Source organism: Adiantum capillus-veneris, chromosome 4 (genome assembly GCF_014529385.1).
Source record: "Adiantum capillus-veneris isolate H3 chromosome 4, ASM1452938v2, whole genome shotgun sequence".
NCBI lineage: Eukaryota > Viridiplantae > Streptophyta > Polypodiopsida > Polypodiales > Pteridaceae > Adiantum > Adiantum capillus-veneris.
This window is the reverse complement of record NC_140934.1, coordinates 110,192,070-110,211,283: the sequence shown is the minus strand read 5'-3', so window position 1 is coordinate 110,211,283 and position 19,214 is coordinate 110,192,070. Positions and strand designations below refer to the sequence as shown.

Genomic DNA, 19,214 nt, shown 5'->3' with positions numbered 1-19,214 from the left:
CGCTGGCAGCTTTTGGGCATCGCTTTTGGACCGGATGCTTTTGAGTTTGAAGGCTTTTCATGTAAACTGCTTTTGGGCCTAGGGCCTTTAAATATGAGGCCCATGGGCTCATTCTCTGGCATGCTTCTGGAGAAGGTGCAAAGTCTAGAGTACTGGCTTGAATTGTGTTGATGCAATATAAAGAAATACCGAAAGGGGCACCAAGGTTTGGGGCCAATACACTCTGGGGTGGAATTCCGCCACTCCGTGTCACGTGTGCTCTCTCTTTCAGTTCAGTTGTTATTGAAGTGCTAAACGTTTGTTCCATCTGTTCTTTTTTTTTTCTATTGGCACGTGGTGCCCGTCTTGTGACAGCTATCAATGCCAAAAAGAGTAAGTTTTTCTTACCCGAGATACATTTCTTGGGGCACATCGTCTCAACAGAAAGAGTGCAAATGGCCCCAGCCAAAATTGAGATTATCCGTGTTTGGCCTGACCTAAGGAATGTTCATGAAGTTCGAAGCTTGTAGGGCTGGTGCTCTTACTATCGGCGGTTCATTCAAAAGTTTGCACAGATAGCTTCACCTTTGCATTTACTGACTCAAGAAGGAGTCCCTTTCACGTAAGGATCGACAATGGTGACCGCTTTTTAGACGCTCAAAGAAAAATTAACTACCAGACCAGTGTTGGCTTTGCCAGACTTGCAAAAGCCATTCAAAGTTTATTGTGATGCTTGTGGTCGTAGTCTAGGAGTAGTTTTGTATTGGCAGTGATCCATGCTCTTACATAGTGGCGACACTATTTACTCGGAGCGATTTCACAATTTTTACGGATCATTAGAGTTTACGTTGCTTCTTGTCACAGAAGCAGCTTTTCGAAAAAGCGGATACGATGGGCTAACATCTTGTCACAGTTTCGCTTCCAATTCAGTGACACAAGAATTTAGTGGCAGATGCATTGTCACGGAAGCCCTGGCTATTTCCGCGATTCATCACCAAAGCTTGGAGGATATGGTTGACCAGTACGCCACAGATCCTGACTTTGCTGACATTTTTACCCGATACACAAAGGGGAGACAGTTTCAAGCTATTCCATACGCACGGCTATTTGATGCGGAAAACAATATTGTGTATTACACAGCCTTTGAGGGAAAAGGTCTTGACAGAGTGCCATTGTCCACCTTTTACGGGTCACCGCGGCATAGATACCACCTTGATAGGTGTAGAGCGTTACTTCTATTGCCCGAGGTTCAAAAAGGGGGTGGATGCCTTTGTTCGTAGTTGTTTAGTATGCCAAAAGGTCAAGTTTGACAGGCATAAGGCACCTGGACTTCTACAGCCTTTACCCATTCCCACCCGCCCCTGGGAAAGCATTGCTATGGATTTCATCTTTGATCTCCCCAAGACTCAAAGTGGGCACAATGGCATTTGGACAGTCGCAGATTTAGCAAGCAAGCTCACTTTATTCCAGTAAAGAAGACGGTCAAGCCTGATCATTTGGCCAGACTGTTCATTGCTCATATTTTTCGGTTACATGGCATGCCTAAGACAATAATTTCAGACAAAGATTTTCAATTCACAAGTTTGTTTTGGAGGGCAATTTGGGAGAACATTGGCACGCGGTTGCACTTCTCATCATCATTCCACCCGCAGACAAATGGGCAATCTGAGATAGCCAATTCAGTGGTTTTGGATTTATTGACGTCTTACATCTCCAATCAGAAGACTCAATATGAAAAGTATTTGCCTTTGGTGGAATTTGCCTACAATAACACGGTTCACTCTTCGACGAGGAAGGCACCATTTGAGGTAATCGAAGGTGCTAAGGTCCCTCCATTTCTAAGCACCAAGGACAAGATTTTTGAAATAGATCAGTACACAAGGAATTTTGACATTGCTTTTGCCAAGGTTCGCGAGGCTCTAGAGAAGTCTCAAGCACGGCACAAGAAGGCAGCAGATAGACATAGACACGACTTGAAGTTGAAGGAAGATGATTGGGTGCTCTTACGTTTAGAAGGCACGCCTAAGGAAACGAAGGGAAAGGAGCGGCTTTTCCAAAGCTCAGCTTGAGGTATTATGGCCCTTTCCAGATTCAAGTAAAGATAAATGATATATCCTTCACACTCAAGTTGCCAGACACTTGGAAGATTCACAATGCTTTTCATGAGAGTCTCTTGAAACCTTTTAAGGGTGAGGTGCCAGTTGACAAGGAGCCTGATGAGCAACCTGAAGTGGAAGAGAGCGAGGAGATACTCGTTCCGGAACGAGTAACAGATATTGGCCCATTAAGAAAGGAAGTGAAAGGTAAAGTGATTCGGCAGTCCTTAGTGAAATTCAAGAACTATCCGCCATTGGTGTCACGTGACACATCCCAACCCTATGTGTCCATGGACAAGCTACACCACAGCAAGGTTCAGTCAGTCCAATCAGTTTAGATTAGCAATGATCTGGCACTTTTGTGAGTCTATTCGTAGACCATGCATGCCGAGTCACTTAGCAATAGATGCATATCCTCTGGTTGCACACAGCATGATCATCGGAATTCCCATCAGAATCCATTAGCAGCAGTTAGGAGAATTTTCCAATGCATTTAGCATATTTTTCTATTTTTGGTTATTTTCACTTATTAATTTTAAGTGACTTTCCAACAAAAGTAGGTAGAGCAATTTTGATAAGTTAATATATAAGCAAACCCAAGTTAGCAGTAATTGGCAGAAGAGGCAGCAAGAGCTTCCCACTCAACAGGCAACTTCTCAGCAGTACCCCCCAGCACCCCCAGTGTTTTGGATCCCCATCCTCACCGGGCAAGTTCCCATCCTCAGCCTTTTCCCAACATCAGCCATCGCCATCAAGCCCCCCTTTCTGGCGTTTGTTCCCCCTTCAGGCAGCCCCCAAAGCCAGCGTTTTTGGGATTGCAAAGCATCAGCAGAGTCAGCGTTTTGACATCAGAAATTTCAGCCAAGCTAGCGTTTTTGCTGGCGTTTTTGCCTTGCTGCAACGTTTTGACTTTCAGCCCCAACCTGTCGCAGATACACAGCATTTTCAGCCTTTAGCAAGGTAGCAGATACATCCCAGATTGGTTGCAGAAGTTCCCCCATCTTTAGCCCAAGAAAACGCAGCCAAAACAGTCATTTTTCAGCCACCGAAACAGTCCCGAAATTCAGCGATTAGAAGATCTCAGATTTCAGCCATCAAGTCGTCGTTGTCACCACCATCGTCGTCATCGGCATAGTCCCATTGCATACGCATTGTACACCTTTGTGCAATCAAAGTAGACCACTCTCGCCGACGAGAGTGGGGCCTTCGGAGGAGGGTTTTACAACCTCTCGGGTGTCGTATCTCTTCTCTCTCCTTCTCTCAGTCTCATTCACTTGCACACACAATATCCACTCACTTTGTTCGTGATCATATCTCCATAAGACGGAAGGCTCTCTCCTTCAACCTTGAGCAATAAAGATCACTAATCTTGAGAAAATACAACATTCATTCCGCTGCACCTTACAATTGGATACGAAGTGGATGGAGGAGGAGGACCTAGCAGATACTCCTTAGATTTTGAAACTTTACCTTGAGGGTTTCGGCTTAGCTGCGTCTATTCCCAAAAATCCCGCAGGACAGCACGGTTGAATCTCGTGCAGACGAGACTGCACGAGAGGGAGTCACTCCGCTTCTTTGTCACAGATTACCTGGACGGAATAAAGTATGCTGCTATGCTGACAGTATTCTGTTGTATGACTTTATGAATAAGGAAACTAAAAATGGGAATTTCCGAACTTGAATCTGATTGATGTGTACTCTCTCATGTGATTTTGTTTGAGTGCAGGATTGAAAGACGAAATGACTCTGCATTTCGGTCTTAAGAATCTATAGACATGATCGCAATAAGAATTAGCTAATCCGACATCAGTGAGGTCCAATGTGGATCTAGATGCGATTGCTAAATACATTGCAAGGAATCATGGTCTTAGATCTGGAATCGATTTTTATGTGATTAATATGATCTAAATGTGCACTGACTAAGTCGTCTTTGTGCAAGTGCTAGATTTGTGTTGTCTAGTGCATCGGTACTTAAGAGTCAGTGTCTACTAAACTAAACTAGTTTATGGCCTCTGTCTGTTTTGTAGGCCTAATCGAGGGCGATCACAATTCTGTCAAGAGGGGGGTATGTCACAAACTAACGATGTGGCATGCTCAAAGGAAAGAGGGTCAGAGATAAAAGTTAGAACAACTTATAAGGTCCCGTCCGATGGGGCCCTGGGGACATGAAATGAACAAAGGGGCTGGCGGCTGGCTGTATGGAATCCCGCAAATGTCACTTGAGTGCTGACGTGGCTGGCCGTACGGAAACCCATAAAACGCGCTGGCTGTGCTGACGTGGCAGGCCATATGGAATTCCGCAAAACGCGCTGGCAGCTTTTGGGGAGCCTAGTGCTTTTGAGCTTAGAAGCTTTTCATGTGCTGCTTTCCCATGGCCAAGGGCCTTTAAATAAGACCCCTGGGCCTCTCTTGGCTCACATGTGCCGACGAGCCAATGAGCAAAGAGCACCCGCGGGCAATTGTACTTTGCTCAAGCATTAATTCAAAAAAAAATACCAAAAGGGGCGCCAGTCTTTGGGGCCAATCACTCTGGACACAAAACTACGCCGCACTGTGTCGACTCAATTGAACTGTGAATTAAGTGTGAAGTATTTTAAAGTGATTCTCTCTCGTGTGTCGTGCCATATCTTAGACTTGGGGTGTCCAAGTCTGTTACAACTTCCTTTATTCTTGCACAATGTTGATACAATGATGCTAAATGTTGAGATGCTGATGCCAATGGATACTCATGCTACCGATGATGGGTACTAGTACTTGTTGCTAATTGGACTATTTTCTTATTTTTAATGATTAAATCTCTTTTTTAGGATATTTTATTATGTGCACTAAGAACTGTTAAAAAGATTGTAGCTACAGGAACTGCCATCAGGAACGGACAACTCTGATGTGTCATTTGATGGGTGACGGTAAACATCGCGAAGGAGTTTCCGTAAGTTCGGTGGAAAGGGCCGGGTTACAAGTGCCTCTGATGCGTCACATGATGGGTGACGGGTGCATCAGTAAGGGGGCATCCCGTAGGCTAAGGAGGAAATCCGAACTGAGTAAGAAAATACGCGTAAGAACGCAAGCACAAGAATAAAGATGGGTTCAATGAATCTTTTTACGAAAAGCAGGAACAGTCGCGGGAAGACAGATGTTTTCCGGCAAGGAGTTTGTGTCTGCATTGCATCTGTGTCGTGTCCTGCACCCGGGGACGACTGGAATGTGTCCGTGTAGCATTGTTTTCACTAACTGAGTGAGTTTTTAAAGTTTGAACAGGTTCACACTTTATTTTATAAAGTGACCGGTCACTTTTAAGTGACCGGCCCCTTTATTAATAAAATAAAGCAAGCAAGGCTCTTATAGAAAAATCCAGCGCTAAAACCAACGCAGGGGGGGCTGAATTGCGATCTCTTTCTCTCCTCTCTCTAGAGAACGCGATTTTCTCTCTCCTCTCTCTACGAGCGCCAAGCTCTGCTTTTGGACCCCTATTCCTGCCGGGTGTCAGACCCTATAAAAGGGTAGCCAGCGTTTCAGTTTGGAGGAGCGGGAAGCAGCAGGAAGTGCAAGCCTTGGGATTCTGGAGCAGAGACTGGCGACGGAATTTGCAAGTGCTCGCGTGACGACCGAGTACGGAGGTTGATTCTCCGTGCAAGGAGCCACAGGTATAAGGTGTTGATACGCATTGAGAATTGCTGCTTTGTGTGGTTTGTTTTGCAGGAATCTCCCGTCTCACGGGAAGTACGGCTTCACACCTAAGGCCCTTACGGGAAAGGACGGCTTCGCGCCTAAGTCCCTCACGGGAAGGAACGGCCTTGTGCCCAAGCCCTTTACGGGAAAGCACGACCTTCGGGTCTAAGACTACAGAACGGAGGGGTTTCCTCGGGTTCTCGTGCTTGTATAAGAATTCTCCCTGAATAAAAGAATACTCTTAACGGGGGGGGGGGGACCAGCCCATCTTCTGGTCCCCAATACTGTGTCAATCTTCTCCCTTCTCTCATGTTTTCAAAGAGTTATAATTTTCAGATTTTCTAAGTGCTCGTGTACGCTCCCGTTTTGTGACAGTGGTATCAGAGCTCGGACTCCTCTCTTTCTCTGCAAAGAAGGACGATTCCGGGAAGAACGGGAAGAACCATGTCGAGCCAAGGGAGAAGCGTTGAAGAGGAACTTCAACAAGTGCAAGCTCAGCTTGCGGAGTTGCAACAAATTTTACTGTTGCCGGACGTCCAAAAGCTTTTGGGCGGAATGAAGAAAACGAATGCAACTGATGCAGCCAAGCATCCAGACAACACTGTTGGCGTGAGACCACAGGAGGCAAGAGAAGAAGCACGTGCCGAGGTGCACAAAGGATCTTCAGATGGAATGAACGGCCTACTTCAAGGAAAGGCCAGCAAAAAGCGCTCTCTCTGCTAGATGAGAGCAAGGACATCTCTATCTCATCTCCATCTTACTCTCCTGATTATACTTCTACTTCTCGATCATCTCGTCAGAAGAAGGAAGCAACTACTACCGCCACTACCATACAACCACCTAAAGATAAGCCTCGATTCAAGAAGCAAGGTCGCAAGTCTCAACATCGCATGAGAGTCTTCAAATCAGGCGACAAGGACATCAAGTTCGAAACCTACAACGGACGGAGAGACATCTCCAAAGCACTGTCCTTCATCAGACAGTTTGAAGTCGCCTTTACCAATGGGCACTTCACAGAAAAATCCAAATTACGCCATGTGGGGATGCACCTCAAGGAAACGGCAAGTAATTGGTGGTTAGCCAAGATTCTGAAAGGTTCTCAGGCCAGAACTTGGGAGAGCTTCAAATCTGAATTTTATGAACAATTTCTTCCGCCAGGACATACGGAAGGAATGGGACTGGCTTGCCCAGAAGGAACATGAAAGAGTAACGACTTATGTGGACAAGTATTGGTCGGTTCTTCTGAAGGTCACTCCCTTCATGAAGATTGCCGACGAGGAAAAGAAAAGAAAGTTCGAAGCAGGTCTCCAACCGCAGCTTCGAAAGAGTATGAAGGTGTATCCGCATGATACTCTTCAGAGGATGATGGAGTCAACAATCATTGCTGAGGATTTGCACTCAACTGGTACGCCCAGAAAGATGGAGCATAGCACTTACCGTGCAAGACAAAGAGGGGTCTACGATGACCAAGGGGGCCAAGGAAGAAAACGTCCTCCATCGAGGGACGATGATCATTCTAAGAAGCCAGAGGGCACTGGCAAGCGAACTAAGTATCTTTCTCCTACTCAACTTCAAACTTTCAGAGAGGAAGGAAGATGCTTCTACTGTGGCAAGAAAGGACATATGAAACCGGACTGCCCGCTAAAGCAGCAACGGCAAGAACAAGCCTCTACGAGGCAAGAGAAAGCAAGGAAGGAACCCGCACCACCAAGCTCGAACTCAATTCCGGATGTTCAAGGAAACACAGAAACAGAGAAAGGGAAGCGTCAACTTCTGAAGGGCTGGGGGTCTTTGAACAACCAGCGAGTATTGATTCTTTATGATCCAGGATCCACGGATAACTTCATCTCCCTGGATACTGCAGAACGTTTGTACCTTACACCGGCTCAGCTTGGCACACCGGTTACATCCGGATCGGCATTCGAGGGGTTGACAACCAATGCAACTCCCGTGCAAGGACAGCTCAATCTTCGGATTGGCGAGTACAAGGACCACGAATCATTTTTGATGGCACCCATCGAGGGATGTGATATCATCTTGGGTATGCCATGGCACTTTCACATGACACCTATTCCCGATTATGTGGAAAAGACCCTCACTTTTGATAATGGGGGTAAGAAAATAAAGATTCAAGCTGATGCAGGAGATTGGCAGTTCCCAATTGTAAGCCATATCTCCATTAAGAAAGAAATGAAGAAGTGTGTTTCTGCTTACTTGATTTTTGCAAAGGATAAAACTAGTAGGGACTCTCTCTCTAGTCTGGAAATTAAGCGTCTTCGATTTATTGAAAAGTACAAGGATTGTTTCACGGAAACACTTCCTGATGAACTCCCCCCGGTACGCCCGGAAAATCACCGCATAGATCTCATACCGGGTAGCTCGCCTCCCAATCAACCCCCTTATCGGGTGAGTCTTGCTCAGCAAGAGGAAATTTTGAAGCAAGTCAACGAGCTTCTAGAGAAAAGGTTAGTACGGCCAAGTGCTTCACCCTACTGCTCTCCAGTTCTACTGGTGCAAAAGAAAGATGGCACGTTTCGAATGTGCATAGACTATCGGTCTTTAAACAAAATCACAATCAAGAATCGCTTTCCGATCCCTCGGATTGATGATATACTTGATAAGTTGCAAGGTGCAAGTGTCTTTAGTCGCATAGACTTAAAGAGTGGGTATCATCAGATACGGATCGCCCCTGAGGATGTCCAGAAGACTGCTTTCCGCACAACCTTTGGACTATATGAATTCTTGGTAATGCCTTTTGGCTTGACCAATGCTCCTGCGACATTCAATCGCATGATGGACCGCATTTTCAGCCCATATCGAGCTTTTACGGGAGTATTCTTTGACGACATACTCATCTTCTCTAAGTCAGAAGAGGAACATCAGAAGCACTTGGACTTAGTGTTTCAAGAATTGCGAAAGCATGAGTTGCATGTGAATGCAAAGAAGAGCGAGTTCTTTCTCTCTGAGATACACTATCTCGGCCATATAGTCTCCCACAATAAAGTGAGTATGGATCCAGCCAAGATCCGAGTGGTAGAAGATTGGCCTATTCCCACTACGGTACATGATGTACGTAGCTTTCCGGGATTATGTTCATATTATAGAAGGTTTGTCCGAGGATTTGCTCATGTAGCAGGACCACTTCATGATTTGACAAAGAAGAAGATTCCTTTCAGATGGGGATTGAGACAACAAGGAGCTTTTGATCGGCTCAAGTACTTGCTAAGCCATGGACCTATTTTGATAGTGCCTGACTTAAGGAAACCATTTGAGGTTCACTGCGATGCTTCAGGTGATTGCATCGGAGCAGTGTTAAACCAAGAAGGCCATGCAGTGGCTTATGAAAGCAGACGGCTTAAGGATGCAGAGTTGCATGCATCAATCTACGAAAAGGAACTCACGGCTGTGATTCACGACTTATCCAACTGGAAGCACTATCTTCTAGGAGCGGATTTTGTGATCAAGACTGATCACCAGAGTTTGCGGTATTTTCTTACGCAAAGGAAACTATCTGAGAAGCAGATGAGGTGGGCAAACTTTTTGTATATGTTTCACTTCCAGATCCTTCACACGGCTGGGAGTAAGAATGTGGTCGCAGACGCATTGTCTAGGCGGCCAAGGGTGAACGCTATCACTTTGGTGTATCACCAAGAATTAGAAGCACTACCGGATTTGTATCCGAATGATCCAGACTTCTCCACTGTAACAAACTGCTGACGTGTCAAAGCCTAAAGAATGGAGCCAACTTACAGATGAGAGCAGAAACCCTAACCCTAATTTTTGCCAGAAACCCTAACTGTTGAAACCCTAACCCTAAAACCTGCAAACCCTAATTCTAGAAACCCTAAAAAGAACAAGCAACAGAAGAAGAAGTCCTACCAACTTATGGGGATCCCGTCCGATGGGGTCCCAAGTGGCATAAAGGCATTAAAAATAAAGCAGAACACACTCAAAATACTTTGCACATCAAAATATGATGATGTGGCACCTGTACGGACGTCCCGGAATTCGCGGCGGATTTTTAGGGAAATCCCGAAATTTTAGGAAAGTGAATTTTTGGGGTCAGCTTTTCATATTTGATGCTTTTAGGCTTTGGGCCTTTAAATATGAGCCTTGGGGGCCCTCTCTGGCACTCTTCAGCGCACAGATTGCAGAGGAGGTGCTCCCCGGCTGTTGTACTTTGCGAATCAGCAGTAATATAAAGAAATACCGAAAGGGGTGCCAAGGTTTGGGGCCAATACTCTCTGGGGTGGAATTTCGCCAATCCGTGTCGCGTGTCGTCTCTCTCTCTCTCTCTCTCTCTCTCTCTCTCTCTCTCTCTCTCTCTCTCTCTCTCTCTCTCTCTCTCTCTCTCTCTCAGTTCAGTTGTTATTGAACAGTTGTTATTGAAGTGCTAAAAGTCTGTTCAGTCTGTTCTTTTCTATTGGCACGTGGTGCCTGCCTTGTGACATCCACCATTTGGGGAAAGCTACATCGTGGAGAGAATGAGTTTCCCTATTCCATTCGGGACGGTTATCTCTACCACCATCAGGCTATATGTGTGGTGGAACCATTAACAAAGAAGATCATGGATGAAGCACACGCTTCGCCTTATGCGGGTCATCAGGGTATTCTCCCTACGACCTTAGCAATGAAAAGATATTTCTTTTGGCCTAGCCTTAAAGCAGACATTGATAAGTATGTCAGGGAATGTTTGGTTTGCCAAAAAGTGAAGTATGATCGGCATAAGACGCTTGGGTTGCTACAATCTTTGCCTGTGCCTAATGAACCTTGGGAAAGTATTGCCATGGACTTCATCATGGACCTCCCTAGAACTCAGACTGGAAATGACGCGATCTAGACCATTGTGGACATGTTTAGCAAGCAAGCACACTTTATACCAGTCAAGAAAACGATCAAAGCAGATCATATGGCTAGGGTCTTCCTGGCACAGATCTTTAAGCATCATGGAATGCCTAAGTCAATTGTGAGTGATCGAGATCCTCGCATGACAGGAAATTTTTGGCGTGCCTTGATGGATAATCTTGGTACAAAGCTGAATTTTTCATCTGCCTACCATCCTCAAACGGACGGGCAAAGTGAGATAGCCAATTCCACAGTATTGGATATGTTAAAAGCTTATGTGTCAGACCGGCAATCTGATTGGGAGAAATATTTGTCTCTTGTCGAGTATGCGTATAACAATACCATACACTCATCGACGGGGAAAGCACCTTTTGAGATTCTCTATGGTAAGCCTTTGCTTCCACCCATCCTTTTAACTAAGGTTAAGATCTTTGCAGCAAATGAATTTGTCCGGGATTTGGACACCGCCTACGGGCAAGTTAGGAGAGCTATTCTACGCTCTCAGGAAAAGCATAAGAAAGCTGCAGACAAGCACAGAAGGAATCTAGACTTAACAGTCAGACAGTTAGTCTTACTCAAGTTTGAGAAGGCAAGACTTAAGAAACAAGCGTCTCATAAGGGAAAAGTGGTAAAACTTTCTACCCGTTATTATGGGCTGTTTAAGATTACTGAGCGAGTGAATGATGTCGCTTTCCGATTAGAGCTACCGCCTAATTGGAAGATCCATAATGATTTCCATGTGAGTTTACTCCGGCCGTATGTGGGACCGCCTCCGAGCCAACCTAGCGCTGAGGAACCTCTTGAGGTTGAGGAAACAGAAGAAATACTCCAACCGGAGCAGATAGTAAGTCATCAGGAGCGGTCTCTCAAATCCGGAAAGATAACACGGAAGTATTTGGTTAAGTTTAAGAACTATTCAAATCTAGATGCTCAGTGGATGACACAGGAGGAATTAGCAGCTTATCCCGAGATACTGGAGGTATATGTCCAAGCACTACAGTTGAGTTCAACTGTTTAGAAGCCAGAGGGATGTTGCTAATTGGACTATTTTCTTATTTTTAATGATTAAATCTCTTTTTTAGGATATTTTATTATGTGCACTAAGAACTGTTAAAAAGATTGTAGCTACAGGAACTGCCATCAGGAACGGACAACTCTGATGTGTCATTTGATGGGTGACGGTAAACATCGCGAGGGAGTTTCCGTAAGTTCGGTGGAAAGGGCCGGGTTACGAGTGCCTCAGTAAGGGGGCATCCTGTAGGCTAAGGAGAAAATCCGAACTGAGTAAGAAAATACGCGTAAGAACACAAGCACAAGAATAAAGATGGGTTCAATGAAGCTTTTTACGAAAAGCAGGAACACTCGCGGGAAGACAGATGTTTTCCCGCGAGGAGTCTGTGTCTGCATTGCATCTGTGTCGTGTCCTGCACCCGGGGACACCTGGAATGTGTCCGTGTAGCATTGTTTTCACTAACTGAGTGAGTTTTTAAAGTTTGAACAGGTTCACACTTTATTTTATAAAGTGACCGGCCCCTTTATTAATAAAATAAAGCAGGCAAGGCTCTTATAGAAAAAGCCAGCGCTAAAACCAACGAAGGGGGGGCTGAATTGCGATCTCTCTCTCTCTCCTCTCTCTAGAAAACACAATTTTCTCTCTCCTCTCTCTAGGAGCGCCAAGCTCTGCTTTTGGACCCCTATTCCTGCCGGGTGTCAAACCCTATAAAAGGGTAGCCAGCATTTCAGTTTGGAGGAGCGGGAAGCAACAAGAAGTGCAAGCGCTGGGATTCTGGAGTAGAGACTGGCGACGGAATTAGTGCTCGCGTGACGACTGAGTACGGAGGTTGATTCTCCGAGCAAGGAGCCACAGGTATAAGGTGTTGATACGCATTGAGAATTGCTGCTTTGTGTGGTTTGTTTTGCAGGAATCTCCCGTCTCACGGGAAGGCCCTTCACGGGAAGTACGGCTTCACGCCTAAGTCCCTTACGGGAAAGTACGGCTTCGCGCCTAAGTCCCTCACGGGAAGGAACGGCCTTGTGCCCAAGCCCTTTACGGGAAAGCACAACCTTCGGGTCTAAGACTACAGAACGGAGGGGTTTCCTCGGGTTCTCGTGCTTGTATAGGAATTCTCCCTGAATAAAAGAATACTCTTAACGGCGGGGGGGGACCAGCCCATCTTCTGGTCCCCAATACTGTGTCGATCTTCTCCCTTCTCTCATGTTTTCAAAGAGTTATAATTTTCAGATTTTCTAAGTGCTCGTGTACGCTCCCGTTTTGTGACAGTACTTATGCTACTGATGTTGGGTACTACTAGGTACTGATGGGTACTGAGGTACTGAGGGATACTACGGGGTACTGAGGTATTGAGGTACTGAGAGGTTCTATGTCAACGATGATGACGACCATGACGGGGTACTGCTGGGTCTATGTCGACAACGATGATGTCAACAACGAGGTACTGATGGGTTCTATGTTGACGATGATGACGACGACGAGGTATTTCTGTGTTTCATGTCGACGACGATGATGTCGACGACAGGGTATTGATGGGTTCTATGTCGACGACGAGGTACTGATGGGTTCTATCTCAACGACAGAGTACTCATGGGTTCTGTGTCGACGACGATGATGACGATGAGGATAACGACGACGACGATGAGGTTCTGATGGGTCTTGTGGATCCTTATGCCAAGCCAAGGCACAAGGGATACTAGGTATTGGGGTACTGTGTCGACGATGACGACGATGATGATCATGATGACGACGACGCTATGGCTGAATGACGGTACTGCTAGCAATGTCGATGGCTAGGAACTGCAACCAATGACGAGGCTAGGGCTGAAATCTGCAAGCACTCCAAGCTGAAAACGCTGGTTGTTCTGGCTGAAAAACGCTGGCTGTTTTGGGCTGAAAACGATGGCCTTCTTGCTAAGAAAATGCTGGGCAACTGCGGGTCATGCGGCACCGCTTGATGCTACTACAATCCCAAGGTCTTCTGGCTGAAAACTGATCGTCCAAAGACCTAACTCAACACTTAACTCTTCAAAAAAGATCGAGTAAACAAACAGACTGGATTTCATTAATTTAGAAATGACCGAAGCCGATACAATAGGGACAGACTCGCCCTTAAGTTTTATATCGAGTACAATGGTTTTGCCCTTCTTTGTGGTCAATGTCGCTTTCCTCGCCCGATAGTCGACCACGGCGTTGTTCTTGTGGTACCAAGGAATTCTTAAGAGGACATCACATGTAACAGACTTGGACACTCCAAGTCAAGAATCAATCACGACAGCACCAAATAACCACTTGAAAACAGTTCACAGTTCACAATAGATTTACACTAGCCCGGCGGAGTTCCATACCTAGAGATATTGACCCCAAAGACTGGCGCCCTTTTCGGTATTTCTTTATGTATTAATCAATTCAGAGTACAAGAGAGTGGTTAGGGTTTCACTCTCAGACTCTGCATCCAAATGCTCTGCAGAGTGTGAGCCCTCACTACTTATTTATTGTTTACAAGGGATGCCAAAAGCTAAAAGCTTCAGATCAAAAGCCTAAAAATAAAAGCAACATCTCTTTCCTCTCTTAAGCTCTCTTGAGCTTTAGGAAAATAAAGCAAATATTCTCTCTTTCTATCTTGAATTGCGTAGAGCCAAAAAGCAACCCACGCAATTCAGCCAGCGCAAATTCCGGAACATTCCATACGGTGCCACGTCATCATGTCAGTGCTTTTTCCAAGATTTCAGCTTGCTGCCCTTTTAGGGTTAGGGTTAGGGTTTTTGTTGTTTTTAGGGTTTTTGGTAGATTTTAGGGTTTGCAGGTTTTAGGGTTAGGGTTTCCAGAATCTGGGTTTTCAGCAATAGTCAAGGTTCCCGCATGCTCTCGAGCACACGTCATCGCTTTGTGACATACTCCCCTCTTGAAAGCATTGTAATCGCCCTCGATTACGCCTGCAAAACAGACAGAAGCCATAAACCGTCTTAGCAGACACTGACTGTTAGTACCTACGCACTAGGAACACACATCTAGCACATGTACCAATCGACAGTCACATCACACGACATCACCGGACATCACTAGACATCACAGGACATCACATGACATTCAACATTCATTCAGATCTTAGAATATTTGATAACTGCTCTGCTGTTGGCTGGAAACGCTAGGCCTCCTACCGGTCTTGCTGAGAAGGTGCACTGCAAGTTGCTGGAACTTCTGCTACCTCTTCTGCCAAAAAGTGCTAGCGCTAGGTTTTATTTATGATAACTTAGCAGAATTGCCCTACCCAATTTCCCAACGAAGTCACTTATTGAATAATAAGTGAAAAATGGATAAATAGGTAAAATGGGTTCTGTGCACTGTAAAATGCTCGTGATGGGTATTGGCTGTCATGCTGATGATGCAACAAGAGGATATGCAACTACTCTTAAGTGCCTGGACATGCATGGCCTGTGCACAGGCGCCTGAACACTTCCTAAGCTGACCTGAATCCTGGACCTGAAGAAGATTGTCCACATGCACATAGGGTAGATGTGCACGTGACATACAATGTCGAGGCAGCCACCTCTACCAGATCCACTAGAGCCATGCCCACATGCATATGTCTTCTTTATAGCGGAGATGGTAAGGAAATCCATTAACAGGATGAAGCATGGGAGAGCTTATGATCATGAGGGATTAGTGGCCGAGCATTTTATTCATCATGCTAGAGATATGCTTGCAGAGCTTCTAGTTATGATGTTCAATCGTGCTAAGTGTGAGAGCATGCCCTCACTTGGAGTTTGTCTACAATCGTGCCTATCCTAAAGGCAGGAGACCCTATGGAGCCTGTCAACTACCGTGCTATTATGATCAGTCACACATTAGAACGGTTATACGCATCCATTCTCGAGCAGAAGCTGACCGAATGGGCAGAGAGACAGGGTATACGAGCAACAGGACAAGCACGTTTCATGAGGGATTTCTCTACTCTTGATCACATCCTGCCTCTACGAGCCATTATTGAGGAGGATAGGTCAAACGGAAAACGGATATATTGTAGCTTTGTGACTTTACCGCAAAGATTTTGATACAGTAGCCACAACTAGATTGATGCGGCGACTGCAGGTCATGGGGGTACCCATAGAGCTCATTTGGGGGATTATGGCTTTATACAGATCACTTGTGGGGCAGGTACGCACTCCCGAGGGGATTTCTACCCCGGTTCACTCCACTATTGGAGTGAAGTAGGAATGCTCGCTATCTCCTACTTTGGTATGTATGTAGATGATGCCCATTACATTTACGAGACTAGGAGCACAGCTAGCAGGGACATGGATCCTGCTTTTGTTATATGTTGATGATATTGTGCTGATTTGACTCCCCAAAGGCAATGCAATGCCATTTGGATGCCTTACATGTGTTTGCGGACGATAGTGAATTGTTTGTCAACCTTGGTAAAACCAAGGTTATAGTGTTCAGCACCACACCGCAGTGGGTCAGGAGGTCAGCTCCCACATTTACCTATAGCAGGAGATTGTGGAGTATACAGATGCATAAACTTATCTCGGGGTAGTTTTCAGTGGGCCAGTTTTTTCGTTGAGAAAAAAACAGAGACTAGATTGACTAGAGTCTATGCAGCCTTGGGCAGACTTGAAAGAATGTGTTCGCAGGTTTAGTTTCAGGAACCTCGAACCAAACTTTGGCTTTTTGATACTTTTGTGACCTCAGCTATGATGTATGGGGTGCATATTTGGGGCCCCTCAGTTGGTTGTCATGGCAGAGTTGGTAGCACTAATGGATGGAAAGGGATGGAGAGGCCCTTAGTATCTATGATTTCTCGGATGACTAGATCCAAGGCCTCAATACCTCATGAAATTATTAGAGCGGAGCTAGTTGCCGCTCCAATGGTGGTGATTGAGGCACTTACTAGATCAGTCTCTTTCATACATACCTTGTGGGACCTTCCCAGTTTCCAGTGCATTTAGCTTATTTTCCCTATGTTTGACATTTTTCACTTATTAATTTAAGTGACTTTCCAACAAAAGTAGGTAGGGCAATTTGGGTAAGAAAATATATATGCAAACCAAAGCTAGCACTCTTTGGCAAATGAGCAAGGAGCACAACATGCCCCCAAGCAGCAGGTACTCCCTCTCTCTCAGCAAGAACCCCGCAGCACCCCCAATCTTGGCGTTTTCGATCCCCTAAGCCTAGCATTTTTGGTCATCGCCCACACCACCCCCAAGCTGGCGTTTTCAGCCTTGCAACCATCGCCAACAGTCCCAGATGCCCAGCGTTTTTACTAACGCTACCAAGATCTGCCAGCGTTTTCATTTTCAGCCTTCGGTGAAGCCATTGTCCCAGCGTTTTCAGCATTCATGAACAGCAGCAGTTTCAGCCCTAGACATTGCAGAAGATCGTCATTTTCAGCCTCTCAAAACGCAGCCAAAACCAGCGTTTTCAGTAGTCCGACACAGTCCCAGATTTTCAGCCATAGCGTTTTTATGGTCAGCAGATAGAAGACCGCAGATTCAAGCCCTTAAGTAGTCATCGTCGTCCCCGTCGTCGCCACCAACATAGTCACAAGTTGCACCAGTTCCCATGCATCATCATTGTACCACTTTGTGCAATCAATAGTAGACCACTCTCGTCGGCGAGAGTGGGGCCTTCGGAGGAGGGTTTTACATCGTCTCTGGTGTCATATCTCTCTTCTCTCTATCTCTCAGTCTCATACACTTGCACGCACAGTGTCCATTCACTTTCTTTGTGATCATAGCATTCTCTCATTAAGAACGGAAGGCTCTCCCTTCCATAAGAACAAAAGGAACCTTGAGCACAGTTCGGAGCACTCATCTTGAGCAAAGCGCAAACATTCATTCCGCTGCACCTAACAGTTTGGTACCAAGAGGGTGCCCACTTGCAACTATTGGGCAGCCGGCCAAACCCTTTAAAAAATTGAATGGGTGGCCACTTACAAAACTACTCAAGTGCTGGCTGATTTTAATAAAACGCTACGCTGGTGCTGAGAATTGCGTAGAGTTTTTTTTTTGTTGACGAAGAGATGCCAGCGTGGGCTTGAAATTGCCGCTTGGTGGATTTGCTTCCCCTTGGTGAAGCATCATTTGATGCATGTGACCCTTGGGAGAGGGTCCGACGCGAGGAGTCTCCAGCGAAAGAATGCACTTCAGCCAGCGTTTCAGAATTTCCGTCAAAGGATGCTCAGACGAAGGGGTACTCACATGAAAGAGTACGCATTGGAGCTTGAAAAGGCACCTCTCTTCGAATAGACCCATGCAGTAGACGAGCATGACCGGTACGCTTACACATAGCCATGTTGCTATCCCTTGTCATTGTATTCTTGAGCATTAGAATAGAAGTAAATTTAGATTACCTCATATGTGTATGCGTGTGTGCACCACCTTTCTTCTGCTTCCATGCAACTCCGGCAAGGGAGGGAGAGGGTAGCGGCGAGGGTGAGAGACGCGCAACCTTTGGGTCCCGGGAAAAAAATTTGCTCTGATACCACTGTAAGGATTCTAGGTACTAATCCTTTATTAAGTACTTAAACTGATGATTAAGACTTAAGAAACTGAACTCAAAAAGAAAGACTCAGAAGACTCTATGTTTGATTGATGACTGCTTGAAACTGAGTACAATAGGCTCCTTATATAGGAGACGAAGAGACATAAATGAAAAGACACGTCTCCTAGTGAAGAGACATGACCATTGACCTTAGACGTAAAGACACATCCTTTCGGCGAAGAGCTACAACCATTCGGCGAAGAGTCGCACCCATAGAGCGAAGGGGTGTGACCAGTCGTCGAAGGAGTGTGGCTTTTGGCGAAGAGGCACGTCTCTTGGGCGAAGGGGTGTGACCATCCAAGCGCAGGGGTCCTCCTTGGCATGGCACTTCGCGTATCTGCAACTAGGAGTAGATGTAATGCTGTTAACATAGTCACAATCGTGACACTTTGGAGGCCCCCTCTCTCACTATGACATAGACAGACTTATCCGCCACATCTTGATTCAGATGGACACCAAGAGGACTTGGATAGAGCCTACTTAGGAGTTGGGCACAAAGATAGCTTTTTACAAAGACCATTTTCTCCAACTCACGGCACATGGCTTTGTAGTCAGGCCCAGCTATATGGATACACATTTATCATATAGGATGTGGTGTGCTATTGGCCAAATATGCACATCCTCACACCAGCTGTCCAGCTGAGGCCAAGGTATGTTGTGTATGCCATAGGGAACCAGAGACAGAGCTGCATTACATATGTCATTGCTCCGCATACCAATGAGATTCGCAGGCAATTCCATTGCTTATAGGGAGGGTTTTGGACCACTTTCCACAGTTATGGGATACCAGGATCAGAGATGCTTTACTTGAGTTGAGGAGAAATAAAGATTGCTTGTTGAGGCGACAAGAGAGACAGACTCAACGGCAGGTTACGGACTAGTTCAGGCAAGCCATTACCACGAGACAGCTAGACAGACAGGTTTTGCAGCAGAGTTCGGATCCCACCTCCACTAGAGGCACACTGATTGACCGTGTGATGGACCTAGGGAGATCCAGGTGTCCACAATTACACAGGAGGGCATCCCAACATAGACGGAGATTACAAAGGAGGATCCGAATTATTTTG

At 45.8% G+C, this 19,214-nt stretch overlaps 1 protein-coding gene across 1 annotated transcript in view; it reads right to left on the bottom strand.

Annotated features, from left to right (window-relative positions):
- LOC147459795 (ATP-dependent helicase/nuclease subunit) overlaps positions 1-19,214 on the bottom strand; it is a 32,303-nt gene that overhangs the window by 11,810 nt on the left and 1,279 nt on the right. The gene's annotated exons all lie outside the window — the stretch shown is intronic.